Raw genomic sequence first — 10,023 nt, 5'->3', positions numbered from 1 at the left:
TTATGGCGTGATCACAGAAAAAGACGGCCGCGACTATCGCTTCTATGACACATAAGAGCAGCGAAGCGCTACGCCTGATAACCGCGGAGCACACCGATGTCACCGATTCACTCATTCGTCAAGCTCGACTGCAATCAGCGCTGTAACGAACTAAATAGTCACTTTTCATTGTTATTTTTCTCTTGAGTTCGATCATATGACCCAACAGCTTACTAGGACAAGTATGGACAAATGCCATGCATTGGGTTCTCTTTGTCATGGAGAGGCTTGTACTGCCCTCTTATGTTGCGGTTACGCCAAACAAATATTTTTTATTTCATTGCCAAACATAAGAGCAAAATACTGCATGTTATTTGTATGTCCCATGATCGCTGACTTGGAAGCAGTTGAAACTATAATTTGTTTCGGTAGGAAACATGCTTTAAACAGCGCGCATGCGAAACTGCGCCTGCTGCAAATTGCCGCACATTTCGCGGCGCCGTAAGCCGGGGCAATATTGTGCCCTATTTTGCTTGTATTTTGCGACAAAAACAGCCGCCATTTTCATGCTGTTACGTAGCATTACGTCACTTTTACGCAGGCTGAAGTTGCCAATGCATGACGTGATCGTTCCCGCCAACTGTTTAAATTACGTCACGCCTTCTCAGCCAATCACAGAGGGGGTGTGTATTACAAGCAGTATTGTTGTTGAATAGCAAAGACAGGCTTACGTTGTCATGTCCGCCGCATTTTGTCTGGTTTTTCATTGCCGGCCAAGAATTATGCGCCTTTATTAACGAGAAATAAAGCAAACTTTAGAACTGGTGTCCGTAGACGACATGAAACGTCAAAATGACGACACCACACACAACCGCTTTGTCAGCCGGAAGCACGTGACCGAAATTGAAAGCCAATCAGAAAAGACTTCCGGAAAATTGCCTAAATTGCCGGCAATTTGTGCAGTCGAGAATAGGGCCCTAGGTCAGTTTCCAAACTCCGTCGGCGGAGGCGGCCCCAACTCGTCTCCAGGCCGCAGCGGCGCTGGCGTCGCGTTGAGATAGGCGGAGCAAGCAGCCCGCCGGCAAAATCCTCCCCCTTCAGTGAGTCGACTTTGGCGAGAGCCACAGACAGTGCTTTGCTCGCTGTGCGTTTCTTCGTTGTTGATCGTCGGTGTGTACCTTGCTATAAATGCATTTGTGGAACTGTTACACATGATTACGCGTCGATGGGATTTCAGAACTTTTTAGAATCGAAGCACCTCATCACTTGGTACGATCACGTCATAACAACAGCACTGCAGTCGAACCTCGTTTCAAAAGTAGTATCGGGGCAGTAAATTAGTTCGTTGTATCCGATATTCGTTTTAACAGTGTGGGCAAAAATCGGTTCAAGCAAATCGGCAGTCTGGCTCGCGGGAAAACTTTAGATACAAAGCATTATTCTAGGGTTCGAACCCACGACATACGATGTAATCCTTACCTGCCTCCATGTGGCATTTCAAACTAAATGGACAGATACATGAGAACGTGGAATTAACAAACTTCTTTTGGCAAAACAGGCATTCGTTGTTATGTATTTGAAGAAAGACGTGACGCGAAAAGTGGCTATGTTACTTCAGTATTTTCGTTTTGATTTTTTTTTTTCAGTCTAGCTTTCGAGTTTTGAGTCTTTCGCGAACCAAACATTTCTTCGTTACGGCTGTTACCGCACACAGCTGCCGCGGTTCCCGCCAGCTTCGTTATGAAAATAGGCGCAGCTCGCACTTAGTGGCACAAGGCTGGAGGAACAGCAGAGCTGACGTTCTTTCACCCTCCGTCGGAGACCCGGCTGTTGCACGTCGCACGGATTTCCGTACTTGCCGGGGAATGTTTTCCATGGCTGGCAACTAGTCCCGGATCGTTTTGTCCGCAGGCTTCCCATTTCCCCCAAAATGGACCACGAGCACGCGCTGGAACCCGAGGCAACCGGCTTCTCTAACCCTGCGTTTATAGCACGTACTCGGCGCCTGTGCTACCCACTTCAGGCGCGAACGTAGGTGAAATGGTGAAGAAAACTAGGTGAATGGTGAAGAAAATGGTGAAAAACAAACGCTGGGCAGAGCGTTCTCGAAGGTCGTGCTGGCCGACGCCAAGGCACACGGATCACGTGCACCCGCTATTTTTAAATGCAGAGCATTTCAGTAACTCACGATGTCACCCGCGTTGACGTCCGTAGTCCGCACCGCACCCCTCCCTACTATATTAAAAAATACTATCCGGCGCCCGGTTTCGATCCCTCGACCCTGCGGGCGGAACGCAATGTACATGGTGCTCTACCCACTGCGCCGCAAAGCCGACACAGAATGGGACACTACGAACGCGCCTTATATCGTTGACTCATTCAAATTACTGCTGACGAGCGCTCTCTCGTCGGCAGTTGCCACAAGTGCAACAACATTAACGTAACGCAAACTACTTAACGTCGTGCGCCCCCGGAAATGCTCTGCATTTGATCGTGCCCCTCGCGAGGGGGATGTTTCACTGCGTCTTCTCTCGGTCGCGGGACCCGTGGCGCCATCTGGCGGTGGCGCGGCACAATTCGCAGCACTTTATTTGAAAAAGCACCTCGAAAGCGCGGCAAATATGAAATAGGGATTACGCGCTTTCGAGGCAATCCACCGACGCGGCTGCTTTGTGTACAGACTCGGCGGCAAGTTTGTAGTTTCGTGGCGCGTGACTAGGCACACGAGACTTGCGGGCTTTCCTTTTTCTCCCCGTTAATTTGCGCGCAGTTTGTTTTTTCGACATGCATCATTACCAACTAGCCCAACTCTCAACCCTTTTACAAAGAGAGGTGGCTACAAGCAAAGAGCTGGGGAAGCCAAGCTGCAACTGAAGAGAACGCCGGGAGGAGTGGACGGAGCTGGTTCGAGAAGCTCAATGTCCGGCTGGAAGATTCAGATCTGGTCGGGTTTGCGGGACAGAAGCTCGAGAGGGGTCTACCTGGCGCCTTGGCGTCCTGGAGAAGAGGCGCGACTCCTGCCTCGCGGAGGCTCGCAAGGTTGGTGTGCTCCGGCCTTGGACGAAAAGCCGCCTGCTGCCCGTGGGCGACCGGCCGGGCCCAGTTGCCTCCTGCAGCTGCTACAGGGCGCCCAATTGTGAGCGGGTGCCGAGCAGAACGTTGTCTACGAGGACAACGGCTCAAAATGATCCAAAAATGTTTTGAACCAAAAATGTTTTGGTTCAAAATGATCGCACCCGCCCCGCGTTTTAAAGGAGCCATGAAGAGAAAGCAAAAGTTTGTTTTATTCGAAAGATTAGGTGTTTCATAGTACCCCAAGCGCTTTCCCGGGAGCAAATGATGCTTTATTCACTGAGAAATAAGGCAATTTAAGCCAAAATTTTAAATCTCCCGCTAAAATTGAACATTCCGTGACGTGTACAATGGCGTCACATGAGCCGGTCCATGAAACAGATACTTAGTATGTCGACTCCATATAGCACCCACACGCGGGAGTCGACCGAGACGGCGGCCATTTTAAAAATACTAGTAAAACCGCTGTAGTGCAGCCCTAGTCATGGAATCGCCTGATCCGGAGAACAAAACTCTCGCCGAGGAGCTCGGGCTTGCATTTAACAACCTCACACCACTTGAACGCTCAATGCTTCCAAGTGCACGGGCGGCAAGAGTTGTGGGATACGCGGTGGACGGGAAAGCGACCATTCCGCGATAGCCACAACAGACGAACGCCCAGCCGTCGGCACCGCTGCCTCGTCAGCCCCGTCGCGACGGACGAATACAGACTGGTACGTATGTGCCGTATTTTCAATTTCAGTAGCAGTATCGCTTATGCCAGTTGGCCGGTGTCGTGTATGGAAAGCCGTTCGCTCGAGCTCTCTGCTCCGACCAGAAAGATTCGAGCGTCAATGCGCGGTGTGTACGGCAACTTTTTTCCCCAAGGTCAGAGCACTTTGACGAAGTCGGCGACGAGCGTCAGCATGTCCGGGTCCCTGCCGTAATCACTTCCTCGGAAATGAAGCGAGCACACTCGTACTTCCTTTAGCTCTCTTTCTCCTCCGTTTGCAAAGTTCACAAAACGTAGCCACTTGCTTCACCGAGGTTCGTCGTTGGGCAGCACATGAAAGGAGATCTCACCAGCGGGGATGTCGCACTCTCTCGACGGTCTGCCCGTACTACATGGGCATTTCAAAGCACAGCAACGAAATTTCATTGTAAAGTACTCGAACAAACTGAAGTTTTCAGTGGTTGTAAACTGTAAACGAGCTTGTAACGATAGCAGCAAGCCAACACGACCTCCATACCGAAACCTGTGCGACGAGTGGCACTATCTCGTTGCTGCTCTGTGTTCCTTACTTCCCTTGTTTCTATTTTTACCTTGGTTGGTTGGCGATATGACGGCCAACCTCCTGTGAAGGGATTACGATACCAAGCAAGGTCGCGGCTGTGCGTGCTGGGACGGTTCGTTGGCCCCGAAGAGCCTTATACCCGAAAATTCGTCTGCGCGACGGTGGTAACGGCGAGATGTCGAGCTCGGCCAACGGTAGTTTCGTACGCATTGGCATACACGCTTGCGTGTTCGTTCGGAACTTCAACCGTTTACTCCACCGTTCTTTTTCATAAAAAGAATGTGCAGTATGTTTCACGGGCATTTAGCTCGCTATGCAAACTGTAAGCCCTGCTTAACATGCGTTTGCTTTTGCCGGCCTCCGCCAATCGCAGAGCATTCTCAAGTGATATCATAGGTTCTGTTGCGGAAAAGGAGCTGGTGGGTCGCAAGGTCATTTCCTTTTTTCCTAATTATGTAGCTTATTTGAGCGAAGTTCGCGTTATAAATGGTGCCGTTATGGTTCTAACGAGGCAATCTTTCGAATGAACCAAATTTGTGTTTTCTCTTCATGCTCCTTTAAGGCTTAGTTATTTCAATGACCATATGCCTTGCTTTACCCCCCCCCCCCTCCCTAGGGGAAGTAGGAGGGCTCGGCCAGAAGTATTTAGGAACGGGTTTTTTGGTAAAGCATTTCACTAGATCTTTTTTTTTTTTCTCGAGTCAGCCAGGACGGGTACATGCCGACCACCTTCAATACATGACGTTCGGGGATAACCACGTAGTTTTCACAAATAGCACAAACACTGCGTGTGGCGCCGCGTGTGGCTACATAGGTCAAACCCGCCGCGGTGGCTCAGTGGCTAAGGCGTTGCGATGCTGAGCTCGAGGTCGCGGGTTCGATCGATTCCAGGCCGCGGCGGCCGCTTTTCTGATGGAGGCGAGAAGCAAAAACGCCCGTGTGTACGAGATTTTGGAGCACGATAAAGATCCCCAGGTGGTCAAAATTAATCCGGAGCCCTCCACTACGGCGCGCCTCATCACCTTCGTTGCGTCGGCGCGTTAAACCCCACAATCAAATCAAATCAAAAGATTCCAGCTGCCTTGGCTTTGTTTTATTCCGTCCTGTTTCATTGGTGGTTGTGTTAAAACGATAATCAAGCCTCCCTTTTTTCTGTTGCACGTGCACAACGCATAACTAAAAACAAAAACAAAAACATCAACCCCCAGGGCTCTAATTTCTAGCTGCTAAGCCAATTATACGATTGCCTTTTATTACCGCATGTTTTTGCTAATCTTGTTTAAAAGGTGTATGCCACGGGAACATTTACAGCAGGAAATTGTTCAAAAAGTTGATTTAGGCTTTAAATTACGGCGTAACATTGTCGCGACAGACGGGACTCACCGGCTTCTAAGACGCGGTTTCCCGAGGGGGCTCCCGAAATCTGCACAGGAGTTATCAGCTTTGCGCAGAGGCAGTGTCGCACCCAATGAGGCCTGGCCGAGGGGCGACTATTGCTAGTTGAAAACTTTTCCCAATACCCCGCCTGGACGACGTGAAATACCGTCGGCCGTGGCAATTTTTGGACGGCCCTACGGGGCCCCATAACGAAATCCAAAATCAGTCTTCAAAAATATGGGCCCATCTCCCCGCGAGGGGAACACGAGTAAATGCGTCGCATAGGGTGTGGGTGTATTGCGTTAACGTTTAGTGTTTGGGGAGTTGGTGGTAGTGAATGCATTGTATCAGCAGCTTCTTGACGTAGTTTGAATGAGTCAAGGAAATTTCGTCATTGTTGCGTGTTTCGCTTTATTTACAAAGCAAGAAACGCAAATGCTTGCGGAGTTGTTAACTGACTGACTGACTGCAACGGCTTACTTGCACGAATGCTTTGCTCTGTGGACAGCCAATGCACTCGACATTTGTACAAGTGCGGCACGCACACACACAGCTGGCTGGCGCCGCATCTTTTCAATGTGCTACGAGTTGTGCCGCGCCTCCGCCAGATGGCGCCACGGGTCCCGCGACCGAGAGAAGACGCAGTGAAACATTCCCCTCGCGAGAGGCATGATTAAATGCAGAGCATTTCCGGGGGCGCACGACGTTAAGCAGTTTGCGTTCCGTTAATGTTGTTGCACTTGTGGCAACTGCTGACGAGAGAGCGCTCGTCAGCAGTAATTTGAATGAGTCAACGATATAAGGCGCGTTCGTAGCGTCCCATTTTGTGTCGGCTTTGTGGCGCAGTGGGTAGAGCACCATGTACATTGCGTTCCGCCCGCAGGGTCGAGGGATCGAAACCGGGCGCCGGATAGTATTTTTTTTTATATATAGTAGGGACAATGACGGTGCGGACTACAGACGTCAACGCGGGTGACATCGTGAGTTACTGAAATGCTCTGCATTAAAAAAAAAGCGAAAACCCCGAGGAGCGAGAAAGTGCCGGGCGCTCGTGAGCGCGTCGCTCGATGCATATATCGATGACTACAACTAGCACAGTGCAAAGCGACGACGTAGCATGTCCTTAGTGCTCACGTAGAAAGAAATCCTGCAGCTTCGCTACGTTTGAAGCCTTGCGCAACTTATTGCAAGCTTCCCCCCATTTTTTAGATGCGACTGCATCTCATTCACTCGCCTTGTCCCTCCATACGGCGTTGTTGTTGACCCCCTCTCCTCTCCGATAGCGAACACTCTCGCGAGGGGCATTGGATTGAATTCGATTGGCTTGGCTTGGTTTGGCTTGGCTTGGCTTGGCTCGGCTCGGCTTGGCTTGGATTGAATTGGATTGGATTGGATTAAAGTGGATTGTGTTGGATTGTGTTGCGTCATAGCCGCGCCACGTTGCGTCATAGCCGCGGTCGTTCCAGCACCGGCGTTCCGATTTCCATCGATACGTTGAATGGAGCCTAACAATTCTGCTATCGCCCGCGCAACCGTAACAAGCACAGATCACTGTGATAACAGGAATGCTAGCACCTCTGAAGACAAGGCTGCGAAGCGGCGTGAACGTGATGCTGAACGCAAACGATTGAAGCGAGCAGCCGATTCCGAACTTCGTAAACGTGATACCGAACGCAAACGGTTGAAGCGAGCAGCCGATGCTGAACTTCGTCAGCGTGAAGCCGCTGCCGTACGCGAGAAGCGAGCGGCCGATGCTGAACTTCGTCAGCGTGAAGCCGCTGCCGTACGCGAGAAGCGAGCGGCCGATGCTGAACTTCGTCAACGTGAAGCCACTGCTAAACGCCAACGCCGAGCTGCTGATCTAACTACCGTTCGTCAGACCGAAGCCGCTGCTCAACGTAAACGGCGGGAAACGAAACCTCCGTTCGGCAGGCCGAAGCTTCGGCTAAACGCCGTCAACGCGAGTCTGCTCCGGACGCTACCCGCGAACGCGAGCGCGCCGCGAAATCAGCAGCGTCGCATCTCCACAGGGTTCCCCTCGCGGGAAGGTGGGGTAATTTTAAATGCAGAGCATTTCAGTAACTCACGATGTCACCCGCGTTGACGTCCGTCGTAGTCCGCACCATCGTTGTCCGCACCCATCCCCCTACACTATATAAAAAAAAATACTATCCGGCGCCTGGTTTCGATCCCTCGACCCTGCGGGCGGAACGCAATGTACATGGTGCTCTACCCACTGCGCCACAAAGCCGACACAGAATGGGAGGCTACGAACGCGCCTTATATCCTTGACTCATTCAAACTACGTCAAGACGCTGCTGATACAACGCATTCACTACCACCAACTCCCCAAACACTAAACGTTAACGCAATACACCCACCCCCTATGCGACGCATTTACTCGAGTCCCCCTCGCGGGGAGATGGGCCCAATTTTTTTTCTTGTTACACTGGATGGCTTATAACTAAAAGCTTAAAAAGTTCTGCTTTTAAAAGAATAAATGCCACTCAGGGGTGTATCTGCACATTTAGTTTTTCCTTACGATGCTAATGGTGAATAGCAAACTTCCGCAATAAAAAAAATGAAGCGCAACCAACCAAAGTTCACATTTCGTTGACTATAGATGTTCCATTGTATTCAGTTTGCGCAATGATGGTGTCCCGAATTTTACAAGTTATATTTTTCATGTCTGCGAAGAAAAACTGCCGAGTTTGCTTGCGCGTTTGAAGCACGAGGCGCTGAAAACCGAACGTCGGGGTGTGTACGCGCGTTTTTTCACGTTTCAAACAGCGTATTATTTCGATTTTGACAAATATGCAATACACATCGATACTCGCGAAATGAGCTCGGGACGTGGTCTCTATAGGGCGGCATACTCCACGTACCAAACCATTTCTTTCAGTGACGTTACTCAATTTACACGTAAAGGGCTTCGGTTTTGTGACGAACAAAGGCTAGAGTAGCGTGTATTTTTGTTTTGCGTGTGCAAAAAATGGCTTGCGGGAATGCCAATCTCATTGATGGACAGCAGAAAGCCGCTAGCCCTAACAGTATGTGTCTTTCCTGGGGGACCGCCGTCAGCAGCGCGCGAACCAAGATGTGGTCTGCGAAAAATTAAGGCATCCGCGTACCATTTGTCTCTATTTCAAAATTACCTTCGGGATCGTTCTCTTGGATCAGTGCTGAGTAGTTGTATCAGTCTTAAGGGTGGTGCCCCGCAAGGATATATTTTGTCACCTGTTCTGTTTAATTTGCTTGTTAGTGATCTTGCTATTGTTGCTAAAACTACGATAATGTATCAATACGCTGATGACACCGTGCACGCCGGTGTCGGACAACTCGGATTATTCACTAGCTCTTCAAGATGGTGCTAGAAATGCAGCCTATTGGTTTGAGGCGAACCTATTAACAATTATTCCTGTACAAAGTCGGCTAATTTGTTTTCGCAATCCCCAGAAAACAATGCCAAATGACTTGTTTAGTTTCACGCTTGTTTATTCCTCATACACCATTACGAGCCTCTTTAACAGCTAATATCAGAATATTTCTATTTCGTAGCCAAGCAAACTGCGTACGTGAGGCATTCTTCGAGCAAATGCGTTGGTAAAATTACTCAAGCAGTAGTGTTACTCACCTGAAAACAATGCTCCTTTTAGGCCCAGGATCGCATTAAGAGGGCCGGCCACAAATCCAAAAGCCCAACGACAATCCTTCATGATAGGCGTAGCATTTTTTAAGTGCGAATGCACTTTATAAGCGACCCTGAATTCCGGCGACCGCCGTCCGTCCACATAGCAACAGCTGCGGGTGCGCGCGCTCCTCGTCTTCCTTGGCAACGGGGGGAGATGGGCGCGCGCTGCCTGGCCGCTGACATGGCACATACCCACGTGGGGGATTGGCCAGGAATCTCCTCGTCTTCCTTGGCAACGGGGAGAGATGGGCGCGCGCTGCCTGGCCGCTGACATGGCACATACCCACGTGGGGGATTGGCCAGGAATCGGGCGTGAGAAGGGCTAATGCACCCGCTTAAAGGAGTACTGACACGAAATTTCAAAGCTCAGATCCGCTCTAGCAATCAAGTACAACGACAACACAAATAGGTGTCTGTGAATAAATGCACCTTTCTTTCTTTGTAGTTGTGTGTGTGTGTGTGTGATCTCTGTTTCGCGAACATTACCGAACCGCGCAAATTCAACTCGTGCATTCGCACTTTCACATTCTTCCCCTCGGGGAAATGCGGGGAAATTTTTTATGTACTAATGAGGCGTTTTGTAAATACATTATTTAATTTGTGACCTGGCTTAAGCATAGGTTTACGCTG

The 10,023-nt window shown here is 50.0% G+C and overlaps 1 non-coding gene across 1 annotated transcript; it reads left to right on the top strand.

Moving 5' to 3' along the window:
- Window positions 1–5,764: 5,764 nt before the first annotated feature.
- On the top strand, window positions 5,765–5,905 carry LOC144140124 (U4 spliceosomal RNA). The gene has a single exon (XR_013316336.1). It is a non-coding gene; the product is annotated as a U4 spliceosomal RNA (small nuclear RNA).
- The last annotated feature ends 4,118 nt before the right edge of the window (window positions 5,906–10,023 follow it).

Source organism: Haemaphysalis longicornis, unplaced genomic scaffold, assembly GCF_048455015.1.
Source record: "Haemaphysalis longicornis isolate Haplotype H1 unplaced genomic scaffold, Haemaphysalis longicornis Haplotype H1 scaffold_5, whole genome shotgun sequence".
Classification (NCBI taxonomy): Eukaryota; Metazoa; Arthropoda; class Arachnida; order Ixodida; family Ixodidae; genus Haemaphysalis; species Haemaphysalis longicornis.
Note: the sequence above shows the minus strand (reverse complement) of the source record. Positions and strands in the feature narration are given on the sequence as shown.